Source organism: Pinus tabuliformis, chromosome 3_2 (genome assembly GCF_031772625.1).
Source record: "Pinus tabuliformis cultivar Carrire ecotype Pingquan chromosome 3_2, CPIR1, whole genome shotgun sequence".
NCBI classification, from domain to species: Eukaryota; Viridiplantae; Streptophyta; class Pinopsida; order Pinales; family Pinaceae; genus Pinus; species Pinus tabuliformis.
The window spans coordinates 686,538,491-686,553,062 of NC_142302.1; the positions used below are offsets into that span (position 1 = coordinate 686,538,491).

At 40.6% G+C, this 14,572-nt stretch overlaps 1 protein-coding gene across 1 annotated transcript in view; it reads left to right on the plus strand.

Annotated features, from left to right (window-relative positions):
* LOC149182501 (agamous-like MADS-box protein AP1) overlaps positions 1–14,572 on the plus strand; it is a 292,710-nt gene that overhangs the window by 204,702 nt on the left and 73,436 nt on the right. The gene's annotated exons all lie outside the window — the stretch shown is intronic.

The window sequence follows — 14,572 nt, forward strand, 5'->3', positions numbered from 1 at the left end:
CCAGAGATGTAGATTGGTACAAAGTCCCTAACTTGTCCCATAAAGCCTTCACTGAAGCTTCCCCTGACACATTCAACAATACTGAATCTAAGACACACTATCGTATTGTTCTTTTTGCCTTCCAATCCAACTTTGCCCAGTCTTCAGCTAACATTGTTATTTTTTTAGTACCTAGATCTACATCAATCCACTGATATTTATCCACCAGTAGATCCTCCATCTTGAGTTTCCATGACTCAGAAATCTAACCATTAAATTTCCCAATCTTTATCTTTCCACTGCTCATCATCTTCTTTCACCACAAGAATCGATCCCACAGATCTCCCATTGAACAGAGTCTACCACTGGCCCGACCAAAAACAAGTCAACAACAAAGGTGATCCCTTGAATCCAAAACAACATTGATACCAAATGTAGATTTTAAACTTGTACTAAAATTACCTACATACAAATTCTAAAAAATAGAAAATAAACAATGGCGAGATCATAAAACATAAAACAGATATACACAGAGATTTTCCCGTGTATCCAAAAATCGGGACTACCAGATTGATTTTTCGTTATTTCCCTTTCAATGTTACAATACATATATATACATGCCAAAACATCCATAAACACCAATCCATTTACCCTGGATTAGAACATAATCATAGTTCCCTTGACCAACTCTACAAAATTCCATGGATAGAAAACCATCATGCCCAAAACCATGTGCGAAATGCACGCACAAAACCATAGGTAGGTCTGCCCACCTAATATAGGGTCCAAAAAAAAATTCTCAAGGCGCTGCCATGGACCCCCTACATACCCACCAATAGGGGGGAATACACCCCCTGTGTGACCCCCCGACAACACTCTGTGGAAGAAGGGGCGCATCCGCCCCCCTGTGCGTGGGCTAGTCGTGGAAAGAATCTAACACAAGCCAATAGAAATATGATTTCCCAACCCAACAATCATGAATATGAAGTGAAAGAGTGTCATGTTTGACAGTGAATCACTGCCATTAATATGTTAAGTACTCCATTTTCCCAATTTCCTAGACATTTCTGACTAGTATCTCTTTATTTTTTAAGAAGTTTCAGGAGCATAACATGTGTTTGGTTTATAAGTTGATCCTTCAGATAAATACTTCTCAGTATATTTTACGAAAATTGAGAAGGAGTTGTCCAATCCCATCATATTTGATTAGTCCATCATTTTTTGATGTTTTTACAAGTTCAACAAAGATGAAATTCGACTTGTTTTTCATGCTTAGAGAGTTTGAAAAAGAGGTGAAAAATAAAACTCCAAAGGTTCCTTTTTATGTTAGGTCCCTATAATACTAGTGATTCCCCCATTACTATTGTCATTATAGCCCTTATTGTTATTGGTGTGCCGCTATTGTCCACATATTGTTATTAATGTGCCCCATAGTAAACCACTATTCTTATTTTTGTGCCCTTATGTTATTACTATTATGTTGGCTTGATTATATTGAGACCCCTTAGACTCCTATATATAAGGGAGGTTTAGTCATTTGTATCATACAAGAATTGTTAATTTGTGTAATGTAAAGGAGGTTGCCCCCTCGAAGAGGCTAAATTCTAATGCATTGATCTATCTTTTGTATCTTTTTGTGATCTAGTTTCATAACATTTGGTATCAGAGCTTTTGGATTCTAGGGTTTCGCTACTCCAAACAGGTCATTGTGGAATTTTCCCTATAACAGTTTCTATGTGATGTTTCAGAAGCTAAAAAAAAAACCCATTTGAGCCAAAATCGTTCTGAATGTTAGGTCTGAATTTGACACGTTGTCTTGCTATAGTGTTAGAGATATGATCTGAGGAATTTAGAGTTTTGGTAGACTCCCGAATTACATTCCATACAGGTGACTTGGGGAAAATAGTCATAACTTTTGTTTTGATCATCAGATTGAAATTTCATTAGAAGTTTCAGAAAGAGGATGGCCTATAGTCTTTTGTATATTCGTTTTAGATACTAAGATGGAAACAGTGACACGTGGCACTTCATACAAGTCCACTCTACTGAACTGGTCTATAATCAGGTCACCGTGGGAGATTTAGCATAACTCTTCCTTAGGGAATCCAATCTTGATTAGACTTGCTGGGTTAGAAAGAGGACTCAAAGTGATACTGTAGGAAATGATTTCAAATATTCAAGATTTGCAGTTACAAAGATACAACATATTCAATATCGAGCTCTTACTAAGTGAAAAAATGTGTGTATTTTCTTAAAATTTTGCATAAGGTTGGTTTGAAAAAGTAGTTTGAAGAAATTAAAAGGGAATGGTGAAGAATTATTAGCATTAATTGATGCCTTGAAGAAATAGAATGGAAACACCTAGTAAGCAACCTAAAATCTCTAGCATGACTCATGAAGAAGATTAAGAAATGCAACATGATATATCAAAATTACAAGACCAAGTACAAGAAATTTCACTCTCACAAAAGGTAACTAAAGCCAAGATGAATGGCGTGGAAGCTAATATGAATGGCGTGCGAGTTAAGATGGATGGCATGGAAGCTAAGATGAATGGCATGGACACTAAGATTAATGGCCTAGACGCTAAGATGGAAAAATTGAAGATAAATTTGAATACGTTGCTACAAGAAATGGTTACTAATGGTGAAAGGGTAGTAAAGGAAACTCGTGATGAGAACAAAAGAAATGTTAATCATAATTTGATAGATTCTAATGTTGGATTGAAGACCCACCATGTTCCAAAAAAAGATATGAGGAAGTTTGATGGCAAGGAACCTGAAACATTGATAAAGATGGAGCATTTTTTCGATCTGCATAATGTGTAAAACACACAAAAGGTACATATTGCAACATTATATTTGGAACGAAATCAGTTTGTATGGTATCGATGGCTTTTCTCTCATAAACAAATTATCACTTGGGCAATTTTAATGGAAGAAATGATAGCACATTATGAGGATACAAAAAGCAACACCTTTTTTAGCTAAGTGATAAATCTCAAACAAAAGGGTTCAATGATGGAGCACATTGAGGACTTCCATAAATTAAACATGAGGGTAAAATATATTCCAGAGGATCATATGATTGATGTGTTCGTAGGTAAGTTAAAGGATAATATCTAACATGAGGTTTTCCTTTGGGAATCTGATTCATTGGAGAAGGCATTCAGGTTAGCAAGAAAAATGGAAAGCAAAATTATGGCAACCAGGAAGCCTACCACTCACAACTATAAAGATGGAAGTGTTGTTGCCCCTAGCCTTCCACATCCTACAAGGTTGACACCACAAAAATTGGAAGATAAAAGAGCAAAAGGGCTTTGTTACAGTTGTGATAGAAAATACACTAAAGGTCATAAGTGCGCCGAGAAGAAATTATTCTACATAGATTGTGAAGAGGAAGAAAAGGAACAAGAAATGTCAAAAGAAGAGGATATACTGCATGAACAAACCCTAGATAAAGAAGAAATGAATATGACCATATCTTTTAATGCATTGGCTAGAATTACCACTCCTCAAACTATCAAGATAGAAGGACATATCGAGAAGAAAAAGGTAATAGTCTTGATTGATTTGGGAAGTACCCATAATTTTATTCATTGTAAGATATCCAAGGACATTGGTTTGGGGATGGAAAGTTGTGGACTTAGTGAGCTTGGTGTCCAACATTGACTAGAGACTAGATCAAAATGTACTGAGGAACATGTTGTCTCGATCTGAGATGATAGACTGTGGGATCATAGAGTGTCAGAACACTCCTTTAAAGAATAGTTTATAGTGGCCTCTACTATGATATTCTACTTGCGGGCTGCCATAATGGCCGTATTCAAGAATCTGTCGATGACCACACAAAAAGAAATCGTCGCCATGCTTAGTAGAAGGAAGGCTCAACATGTAATGCATGGATATGGATTCCCAAGATTGACTAGGGGTGGGCAGCGGAGTATAGAGGCCTTGCTTCTTAATGGTCAGTTTGGCAATGGTAGAGGTAGTGCAATATCTTATGTACTTCCCGATATCCCATCGAAATTTCAGCCGATATAAATACTTCTGTAGTACTACCACCATTTTCTCGACCCCAAAATTCCCAACAGCCTGACTATAGTGTGCTTCCCAAATCATCTTGGCATGCTTGCTTGAAGGAACACAAACAAGTCCCAGGTGGCATAATAGGGCATCATTGAGGTGAAAATATGTAACTTATTGACCCTCCAGGAGTGTATGGCATGTGTGGTCGAATTCAGGGTAACTTTTGTAGAGAAGTGGCCAATCAGAAGCCTCACACCCACAAGAGTTGATCATGTTGGTTAAAGCCATGATCGGTGGTCAGCTAAGGCATTCCTCAATATTACAGTTGCTGCCTTTCTTATACCTGATATTAAAATGGCACTGTTGCAGGTATGAGGACCACTTCTGATGGCGATTATTCTGCAACTTCCCTTACGTCTGTATGAACTACAGGGGTCGGTGGTCTATGTGTTTTACCTATTCCTTCCCCAAAATGTAATGCTTCCATTTTCAGCAAGCTTGAACAATGGAATGCGTCTCTTTGTCATAAGTGAGATACCTCTAGACTATGTCTGAACATGTCTAGCTATGATATGCCACTAAATTCCCATGTTAAGTAAGGACTACCCCAATGGCATAGTCAGAGGCATATGTCTCGACCTCAAATGGTTGTTGCAAGTCTAGTAATGTGAGCACTGGTGTAGAGGAGAGGCAATATTTCAACTCTGCAAATGCCTTCTGTTGAGATACAGACCAAAATAATCTTGCTTTCACTCCTACTTTGGTGACTTGACTCAAGTGCCAAGTGATATGAGAGAATCCCAACACGAACCTATGTAAAAATTGGCAAGACCCAGAAAGTTACAGAGCTCTATTAGAGTGCTTGGCTATTGCCAATCCTGAATGACTTGGGTCTTGGTTGGATCCACATGCAACCCCCATTCAACAATAATGTAACCCAGATATTGAACCTAGGTCATTCCAAAAGTGAATTTCTCCAAATTGGCTCACGGCTTGCGTTGCCGCAGTGTTTGGAGCAACTATCGAATGTGGTGGAGGTGGTCTTCCCAACTCGGCAGAAGACCAGGATGTCATCCAAGTATACCACTACAAATGAGTTGGTGAATGGCCACAAGATGTCATCCATTAGCCCGATGAAGGTTGCAGGAGCATTCGTCAACCCGAGAGGCATAACAAACCATTTGAAAAGTCCCTCCTTGGCTTTGAAGGTAGTCTTCCACACATCGGAGAGTTCGATTGGTACTTGTTGATATCTAGACTTCAAGTCAATCTTGCTAAAATATTTCCCCTTGATTTGATCCAAAAGGTCATCAATCCATGGGATATGGTACCTATTCTGGACAGTGATCTTGTGCAGCACCTGATAGTAATTACAGAGTCTCCAAGTCCCATCCCTCTTCTATTCCAATATAATCAGGCTCCCAAAGGGCGATGAACTCGACTAGATGTGACCTTTCTGTAGCAGCTCTTGAATCTGCCTCTTGATTTCGTCGTTCTCCAAAACAAAGCACCAATATATTGGTCCATTGGGAAACGACCCACCCGGGATCAAATCGAAGGAGTGGTTGACTTGATAGTGTAGAGGCCCCCCTGCAGGGGAGGTGATGATGTCTTGGTACTCCTCCATGACCTTCTCCATCTACTATTGTCTTGTGGAGGGGTCGTGTTTGGAGGTCGTGGCCACCGTCTTCTTCTTACCCTAACGACATATCATTAGGAAAAGAAGTTTGTCGGTTTTGGAAATGAGCTTACTACATTGTTTTTTAGGAGCGAAATAGATGGTGGAAGGCGGTGCTACCTCCGATATCTTGTAAAAGTTATTTCTAAAAGTAACAATAACAGTGCAAGGCCTTGACTCTAAGACAACATGTCGCTTCCACAAGTATGGTTGACCTAATAATACATCACAAACATCAAGGGGAGCAACATCACATCATACCTCATCCGTCAAGTTCTTGATGTTGTATGGAAGGGAGCACTGTTGGATCATGAGAAGATCCCATCCTTGGTGAAGCCACCCGATGGTATACGGTTGTGGGTGTGTTGTGGCCTATAAGTACAGCCGCTTCATGACCTCTGCCAAAATGAGGTTATTTTGGCTCCCAATTTCAACAATGAACTATGGTGGGGAACCCTTTATTGACATCTATGAGTGGAAGAGGTGCCCCTCCTCCTCTGGATCGTCTTGTTCCTCCTTCTGGATCTTCGTGGTGGAAATGGTGGCGTTGGGCTCCGCATTGATCATTTTCTTCCATTTTTCATTCCCCTTGTCACGTTCACACTTAGAGTCATAACATGTATATGATTCTGAAGCATTCAACACGTCTCGTCCACTAGTGATTGCTTGGCCTGACACTCGTGTTGTGAGTGGAGCTCTTATGGAACTCACACAACTTTCTCATGTCATTCTTTGGCTCCGCAGTGTTGTTATTTACCTCCGACTTTGGCCGGTTATCCTGGGCCGCCCTGCCTTGGCTTTGCCCTTTTTTCTACAGTTTGGGGGCACCTTTCCCTTGCTTCAGATTCACAGATCCAAAGTCTTGATTCTTCTATTTAAACTGCTATTCGATCATGACGGCGTATGGGTACACTGTGACGAGCGAGGAGATTTCTAGGAACTACATCTCATCCTAGATGTACTTATGTAGGTAGCCATAATACTTTAGTACCAAATGTTTCTCAGAATCCTTGGTACCCAACTTCGTGCGAAGGGTATGAGAAACATAGGTAAACTCGAGCACATCTTGGTCCCTCCCCTACCATAACATTGTCCACTTTATGTATTTATCCTCATAGCTCCCAAAAGGGTAGTACTGCTCCTTAATGGCATGCAAAAATGAATTCTAAGTGGGTATGACTAAAAATAGTGAGGTTGTACTTTCATCCTTCTGCTCACAGTAGGTTTCCCACCAGTCCTTGACGTGCGGGGCAACTTTGAGAAGAGAAAAACATATCTTTTCTCGGCTAGTAAAATCATGAATGAAAAATGTCCTTCTAGGAGGTTTAACGATTTATCTATGGTGTCTGCATCTATTTAGCCCTAAAATATGTGAATTTCAAAGTTTACTTGTACCTTAAAAGGAGTGGAGCCTCCAGTGTGGCCGCTGGATGTGGATGCGCCATCAGTGGGCAACTGTTGAAGGATCTGGGAAAATTTATACATCATCACGTTCCTTTGTTTCTTCATGGCCTTCTTGAGCAATATTTTGATAGGATCGCCTAGCCCGTTGTCTTTATTTTCTTCCCCCATCGGCGGTCATCCTGATTTTCAAGGCTAATATTGCAAAGGTTCAACCAGATCAAGCCCTAACTCCTTATATCCCGACATCGTTGGGGACATGCAAAGGAAAAAAGAGAAAGAGAAAACTGCTCTGATACCATTGATCCAGATTTAAAAAGGAACACAAAAAATTATAGATATAACCATAAATATAAAGATGCAGTAGAAATAACACTTCATTTCATTAATATCAAATACTGAAATATGCTTACAAACATAATGGAAATAAGACTAGGTCGGGCGAAGGTAGGTTATCTTTGAGAAGAGATTTGACGGGTGTATGGCTCTCAAATGTGTTACAATGAGTCTCAAAGGAATTTCTATTATTGAGAAATAATGGAAAATACTAAACATCCAAAAACCTAACCCTAAGAGATAAAGCGTCAAACTATGGGCCCCGTTTGGGTAAATTGGTACATTAACTTCCCAGGGTTGGAAATTTGGCATACAATCTCTGTTTCATGCGCACAATACCTTCTTATAAAGATATATCTGAGGAGTACAACTTTTAAATGACCAACATTAGCTCAAAATAAATGTTGGTCCTGGTTTTCCCAAAAATGTCGTTTAGGGCCTGAAAATGTCTCCAGAATTTCAGGACCCGAAAAACTACCAAAAATAGTAAATTGTGCTACAAATAAGAAAACTGAAAGAAACAATGGTGGGAGTCCAAGTGGAATAGGAGGGTGGCCTCCAATATCCACCTGGATCATTCCTTCCCCCTTGGGAAGAAATGGCCCCCATTGCATTGATTTCCTCCATGAGATGAGGAAACTTCTGTTGAACTTGGTCCCAAGTAAACCAGTGTCCAGGTGAAGGAGTTGGCCTACTTTGACAACTTGATATAGTTGTTTTTAGGTGTTCCTGATCCGCATTTCCATGATCTGATCAGTTGTGGCTTGTTCCATGTAATCTGGATTTAACTCTATAGGTGTGAGATGTTCTACATTGTCTGATGTGTCTACCAATGGTGGGAAGTATGATCGAAGGGGGTCCACATTGAACAGTATGTGAAGGCCAAGTAATGGTGGAATTCTCAGCTGAAATGCATTATCTCCCACAACCTTGGTAATGGTGTAAGGACCATATTAGAGTGGTCTGAGTTTCCGATAGGCTCTGGTAAGGCGATTCTTCTTCAAAATCAACCAAAATTTGTCGCCCACCTGAAACTTGTGTTGTACCCGATGTTGATCATGTCACTTATTGTACTTGGGCATTTTATTTCTCCATAATTTCATGGAAACGCTGAGGATATGTTGAATATGCTCAATGAAGTTGTTTTTCTTATCGTCTTCGGGCTGGACATGAGTTGAATCTGCCTATCTAGCTGCAAATAGTATGGCAACATCAATGGGACATAGTGGCTGGAATCCCAAGCCCACCTAAAAAGGGTTATGGCCAGTCATGTTATGGAGATCTCGGTTATAGCTATGCTAGACACAGGGGAAGCTCCCATCCAATGTGTGTGGATGCTTCAAGTTGTACATAAAAAAAAGTGTACAATCATCTTGTTGGCGACCTCTATCTCGCCATCAGTTTGGGGATGGAAAGTTGTGGTCTTAGTGAGCTTGGTGTGCAGCATCGACTAGAGACTGGACCAAAATGTACTAAGGAACCTATTGTCTCGATCTGAGATGATAGACTGTGGGATCGCAGAGTGTACCCACACTCATTCAAAGAAGATTTTAGTAGTGGCTTCTGCTGTGATATTCTACTTTCAGGTTGCCATAATGGCCATCTTCGAGAATCTGCCGATGACCACAAAAACACAGTCATTTCCGTGCTTAGTAGAAGGAAGGCCCGACATGTAATCCATGAAGAAGGATTCCCAAGGTCGACTAGGGGTAGGCAATGGAGTATAGAGGCCTTGCTTCTTGATGGTCGGCTTGGAAATGGCTTAGGTAGTGCAATAACTGATGTACTTCCTGACATCCTATCAAAGATTCGGCCAATAGAAATACTTCTACAATACTTCCACCATTTTCTCGACCACTAAATGCCCAACAACCCAACTATAGTGTGCTTCCCAAATCATCTTGGCATGCTCGCTTGAAGGAACACAAAGATTTCCTAGGTGGCATAACAGGACATCCTTAAGGTGAAAATCTGGAACTTGCTAACCCTCTAAGAGCGTCTGGTATGTGTGGATGAATACTGGGTCACTTTTGTAGAGAAATGGCCAATTAGAAGTCTTGTGCCTACAATAGTTGAGCATGATGGTTAAAGCCATGATCGGTCATCGATTGAGGAAGTTTGCAACATTATTGGCACTGCCTTTCCTATACTTGATATTCAAATGAAATTGTTTCAGGTATGTGGACCACTTCTGATTGCGAACATTCTAAAGCTTCCCTTGTGTCTGTATGAATTGCAGGGTTCGATGGTATGTGTTGATGTCTATTTCCTTCCCCAAAATGTAATTCTTCAATTTTCGGCAAGCCTGCACAATGGAATACATCTCTTTATGATAAATGGGATACTTCTAGACTGTGTTTGAAAGTGTCTCATTGTGATATGCCACTGGATGCCCCTGTTGGGTAAGGACTACCCCAATGGCATAGTCAGAGGCATATGTCTCGATCTCAAATGGTTGTTGCAAGTATGGTAATGTGAACACTGGTGGAGAGAAGAGGTGATGTTTCAACTCTGTGAATGCCTTCCATTGAGATTCAGACCAAAATAATTTTTCTTTCACTCTTCAATTGGTGAGTTGACTCAAGGGCCTAGTGATATGAGAGGATCCCAAGACAAACCTACAGTAAAAATTGACTAGACCTAGAAAGATGAAGAGCTTTGTCAGAGTGGTTGGGGTTGGACAATCTCGAATTATTAGGATCTTGGCTAGATCCACATGCACTCTCATTCATCAATAATGTATCCAGATACTAAACTTGGGTCATGCCAAAAGTGCATTTCTCCAAATTAGCACACAACTTTTGTTTCTGCAGTGTTTGGAGAACCTGTCACATGTGGTGGAGGTGCTCTTCCCAACTCTGGCTGAAGGTCAAGATTTCATCCAAGTACACCACTACAAGTGAGTTGGTGAATGGCCGTAAGCTATCATCCATCACTCTCATGAAGGTTGTAGGAGTATTCTTTAACTCGAAAGGCATAACCAACCATTCAAAGAGCCCCTCCTTGGCTTTGAAGGAAGTCTTCCACACATTGGAGGGTTCGATTGATACTTAGTGATATCCAAACTTCAAGTCGATCTTGCTAAAATATTTTTCCACCTTAATTTTGTCCAGAAGGTCATCAATCCATGGGATTGGGTACCTTTTCTGGATAGTGAACTTGTTCAGTTCCTGGTAGTCTATACATAGTCTCCAATTCTAATCTTTCTTCTGTACCATCACGATCAAGTTCCCATAGGGTGATGAACTCGACCGAATGTGACCTTTCTATAGAAACTCCTCAATCAACCTCTTGGATTCGTTATTCTCCATAACAAAGCACCAATAGATTGGTCCATTGGGAAACAACATAGTTGGGGTCATATCTATGGAGTGCTTGACCTAACAGTGCAAAGGAACTCTTGCATGCGAGGTGAAGATGTCCTCGTACTTTTCCACGACCTTGTCCATATGTTGTTATCGTGCGGAGTGGCCCTGCCTGGAGGTCATGGCCACCCTATTATTCTCACCTTGAGGGCGTATCATTGGGAAAAAAAATTTCCTAGTTTTGGAAATGAGATTATTGTATTGTTTATAGTAACAAAAGAGATGGCGGAAAGTGGTGCTACCTTGGGTATCTTGTACAACTTATTTCCCAAAGTAACAATAATAATGTGAATCCTTGACTCATACATAACATGTTGCTTCCACAAGTATGATTGGCCTAATAATACATCACAAACATCAAGGGGAGCACCGTCACATAATACCTCATCCATGAAGGGCTTGATGTTGTATGGAATATCCTATCCATGGTGAAGCCACCTGATGGTGTACGGTTGTTGGTGTGTTGTCATTGGTAGGCCCAACTACTTCACAACCTCTGCGGAAATGAGGTTATTTTGACTCCCATTGTCGAAAATGAACTGTAGAGGGGAACACGTTACCAACATTTGGTTATGGAAGAGGTGCTCTTCCTCCTCTGCATCTTTGGGTTCCTCCTTCAAGATCTTCGTGGTGGCAATGGTGGTGTTAGTTTCTGCATCAATAATATGCTACCCTTCGTGATTCTCCTTGTTAGGTTCTGACTCAGAGTCAGAACATGCATCTGATTTTGAAGCCTTTAGCTCAACCACCAATGGGAGTCAGAACATGCATCTGATTCTGAAGCCTTTAGCTCAGCCACTAATGACTGCTTGGCCCGAAAATCACTTGTGTTGTGAATGGAGCTCTTATTGAACTCACACCACTTTCACGTGTGCTTCTTCAGTTTCACGGTGTTGTTATTTTCTTACGGCTTTGGCGGTTTGTGCAGAGCAAGGAGATGTCGAGGAACTCCATCTTGTCTTGGATGTACTTGTGTAGGCAGTCATGGTACTTGAGTACCAAATGTTTCTAAGAAACCTTGACACCCAACTTTGTGTGAAGGGTATGAAAAAAATTGTTAAACGCTCACACATCTTGGTCCCTTCCCTGCCATAGCATTGTCCACTTTATGTATTTATCCTCATAGCTCCCAATAGGGTAGTATCACTCCTTGATTGCATCCCAGAATGAATTCCAATTTGAAGAGGTTGGAAAAAGTGAGATCATACTTTTATCCTTCTACTCACAGTAGTTTTCCCATCAGTCCTTGACGTGGGGGGAAACTTTTGGAAGAGAAAAAGTAATATTTTCTTAGCTGGAAAAATCCTGAATAGAAAAATATGCTTGTAGCATATTTTGCCATTTATCTATGGCGTCCGCATCTATTTTCCCCTCAAATATGGGAATGTCAAAATTTACTTGTACCTTAAAAGGAGTGGAATCTCCAAAGTGGTTGCTGGATGTGGATACGCCATCGGTAGACAACCGTTGAAGGATTTGGGCAAATTTACACATCATTACATTCATTTATTTCTCAAGGGCCTCCTTGAGAAATATTTAGATAGGAACTCGTGTCCCCTCGTCTTTATTTTCTTCCCCAATGGGCGGCCATCGGGTTCTGTGAGGCTGATCTTGCAAAGGTTCAACAAGATCGAGCCCTAACTCCTAATATGTCGACCTCGTTTGGGACATGGAAATCAAAATAGAGAAAGAGTAGACAGCTCTAATACCACTGATCCAGATTTAAACAGGAATGCAACAAATTATAGATATAACCATAAATACAAAGATGTAGTAGAAATAACAATTCATTTCATTAATATCAAATACTGAAATATGCTTATAAACAAAATGAAAAGAAGACTAGCTCAGGCGATGGTAGCTTATCCCTTAGAAGATATGTGGTAGCTACATGCCTTTGAGCTATGTTACAATGATGCTCAAAGGAATATTTATTATTGAGAAACAATGTAAAACTCTAAACATCCAAAAACCTAACCCTAGGAGATGAAGCGCCAAACTATGGGCCCCTTTTGGGTAGATTGGTACATCAACCTCCTGGTGTTGTAACTTTGTCATACAAACTTCGTTCGATGTGCACAATACCTTGTTAGAAATATAATCCAAGGACTACAACATTTGAATGAAAAACTTCATTCCATCATAAATATTGTTCCCAGTATTCCCAAAAGACGTCGTTTAGGGCCTCAAAACGGCTCCGGAAGTTGAGCACCTGAAAAACTACCAAAAATAGTAAATTATGTTACAAATAAGGAAACTAAAAAACTAAAAGAAAACATGGTGGAGGTCGAACTGGAATAGGAAGGTGGCCACCAATATCCACCTGGATCAATCCTCCCCCTTTAGGAAGCAATGGTCCCCATTCCATTGAGTTCCTCCATGAGATGACAAAACATCTACTGAATTTGGTCCCTAGTGAGCCACTTGCCCTGGTGAAGGAGGTGGCCTGCTTTGACAACTCGGTTGGATACTTTGTTTTCAGGTGTTATTGATCTGTGTGTCCATGATACGATCAGATCTGGCTTGTTCCATGCAATCTGAATTTAACTCTATAGATGTGAGTTGTTCTACAATGTCTGAGTTGTCTAGCAATTGTGGGAAGTATGGTCGAAGGTGGTCCACATTAAACACTAAGTGTGGGGAAAAGAATGGGGGAATGCTAAGCTCAAATTCATTGTCTCCCGTAGCCTTAGTAATGATGTATGGACCATATCAGAGTGGTCTAAGTTTCTAGTAGGGTCCGGTAAGGCGTTCCTTCTGCAAATGCGATTAGACTTTGTTGCCCACCTGAAACATGTGTGGCACCCGATGTTGATCATGTTACTGCTTGTACTTTGCATTTGATTTCTCCAGAATTTCATGAACCTTCTGGTGGATATATTGGATGTGCTTAATGAAGTTATTTTCCTTATTGGCTTTATATTTGACATGAGCCAAATCTTCTTGATTAGCTGCAAATGGTATGGCCACATAAATGGGACATAGTGGTTGGAATCCCAAGCTGACCTGAAAAGGGTTATGGCCAATCAAGCCATGGAAAGCCCAGTTATATCTATGTTAGACATAGGGTAGGCTCTCATTCTATGTGCATGTACGATCATCTTGTTAATGACCTCGGTCTTGCCATCAGTTTGGGGATGGAAAGTTGTGGACTTAATGAGCTTGGTGTCTAGCATCGACGAGAGACTAGACCAAAATTTATTGAGGAACATGATATCCAGATCTGAGATGATAGACTGTGGGATCCCAAGGTGTACCCACACTCATTCAAAGAATATTTTAACAGTGGTTTCTATTGTGATATTCTTCTTACAAGCCACCATAATGGCCATCTTTGAGAATCTCTGGACAACCACAAAAACGCTGTCATTTCCATGCTTATTAGAAGGAAGGTCTGACATTTAATCCATGGAGATGGATTCCCAAGGTCAATTAGGGTCAGGTAGTGGAGTAGATCTGATGTACTTCCTAACATCCTATTGAAGGTTCAGCCAATACAAATATTTCTGTAGTACTCCCATCATTTTCTCGACTTCGAAATGTCCAACGTCTCGACTGTAGTATGCTTCCCAAATCATCTTGGCACGCTCACTTGAAGGGACACAAAGTTGTCCTAGGTGGCATAACAGGGCTTCCTCGAGGTGAAAATTTGGAACTTGCTAACCCTCCAAGAATGTCTTGTATGTGTGGCCAAATTATTGGTCTCTTTTGTGGAGAAGTGGTCAATCAGAGGTCTCGTCCCCACAAGAAATGAGCACGGTGCTTAAAGCCATGATCGGTGGTTA